Below are 1,799 nucleotides of genomic sequence, written 5' to 3'. Positions count from 1 at the left end.
AAAATGAATCATAATTGAAGAGAAAAATGAACGTTTCAACATTACATTTATATTGTTTTGTATCGAATATAGACTTAAAGTGAATGTTGAAGATAAATTTGGATCGAAGCTGCTGATGAGGACGTGAATGTCGATGACATTTCGACCGCATTCTGAGCAAACGAACGAACGAACACGAATTTACGTCCAAGCCCATTTCGCAGCACTTTACGACTTCCTATTTTGCATCTACAAACTAAATCCAACGCTGAATGCTAAATGCAGAAGAAAGAGGTGGTGTTTCGTACGTATTATACGCGTCTTAATAATAATAATAATCATATTCTTCTTCTTCTTAGTATTATTATTAAGGTAATGTGCGGTGTTTAAGTATGAGAAAACAGTAGTTTTAAAATTATAATCAGGTTTAATTAAGATGACTACACGTTTAAGTATTAAATTACTCGGCTTATATTGTACGGGACGCAGTAAATTTACATTATACATAAAGTAAATGTCCAGATGATGCATGGCCATTTAAAGGGCGACATCTTTATTACCCGCACTCTCACTCCGCTGCTCCACCTCACACACTACGACCGCTAACACACACTCACTATATTGTATATTAACTATATAGTGAACATCTCTCTTTCTCTCTTCTTCTTCTTCGCGAATCGAAGAACTTGGTTACAAAGATGCTGCGCGAAAGAGGTCATCATCATCATCATCATGAGCAGCAGCAGCACAAGAAAACCCAAAAAGTATTACTTAATAAATTAAGTCTCTCTCTCTCTGGGAAGTAATCTTGTTCGCTCATGTAATAAATACGGGATATTTTTAGTTCGCCTGTGCGTCTGCACTGTAATCGAAGTAATTGCGACGATTACGCGCGCTAATGTTTTAAACTGTAGACTGCGCAAACAAAAATTATCCTTTAGCGCACTTTCCTTAATAACTGAGAATGCGAGGAGAGCAGAAGTAAGACAACAAAAAAAAAACAAGAGATGTGAAAGAAAATAATAAAAAAAAATTGTAGTGTGTATAATCAATTTGAGAGTCTCTCGCATCGATCCCAACCAACCCTCATTTGCTTTAATGGTAGCTGATTGATGGGTTCGCGATGCAGAGAAAATGGTTGCTGTACGTACACACGTCGATGAAGAGAGCAATACAACAGAAAAAAAAAACAAAAGATAATGCCCCAGGTGAGGATCGAACTCACGACCTTAAGATTATGAGACTTACGCGCTGCCTACTGCGCCACCGAGGCTATACAATTATCCTTCGACAAACTCTTCACAAATCCCTCGGATCCTTACTTGGTCCTTACTTGACTGTGGACAAGTCAAATTTATATAACAAATGCATACTTACTGAAAACCTTACTGATTATTTTTTTAAATATATTATTTAAAACACGCACTTACGTTTACGCAAAACGTTTAAATCATTTCATAATTGATATTATAACGCTAATAAATTATGTTAATTCGATTTGTAATGCGTTCAGGAAGCGATAAATAACCGTATTAAGAAAGATTATTTTCCAGATCATTTCTCTTCGTCAAACTTCATCATCGTCATCATCATCATCACTTCTTGGTTACAATTTCTCTAGCAGATAATATTTTTGCGGAGGGGATTATCTGATATGTCCGGCCCGAAGATATCGAATTTCTGAAAGGCCACCCCACAAAAAATCTATATAAATTACACTCACACACACACTAGAAGCGTGTGCATCCTTGTACAAGAACTAGATGTGTGTGTGTTATAAGACAAATCCCTGGACCATCTGTTAACGTTTAGCAACGCCT

At 36.5% G+C, this 1,799-nt stretch overlaps 1 non-coding gene across 1 annotated transcript; it reads right to left on the bottom strand.

Moving 5' to 3' along the window:
* Nucleotides 1-1,179: 1,179 nt before the first annotated feature.
* Trnam-cau lies at nucleotides 1,180-1,252 on the bottom strand. Its single transcript has one exon. It is a non-coding gene; the product is annotated as a tRNA-Met (tRNA).
* Between the last annotated feature and the right edge of the window lie 547 nt (nucleotides 1,253-1,799).

Source organism: Nicrophorus vespilloides, unplaced genomic scaffold, assembly GCF_001412225.1.
Source record: "Nicrophorus vespilloides isolate i.1.1-1 unplaced genomic scaffold, Nicve_v1.0, whole genome shotgun sequence".
In the NCBI taxonomy this organism is placed as follows: Eukaryota; Metazoa; Arthropoda; class Insecta; order Coleoptera; family Silphidae; genus Nicrophorus; species Nicrophorus vespilloides.
Note: the sequence above shows the minus strand (reverse complement) of the source record. Positions and strands in the feature narration are given on the sequence as shown.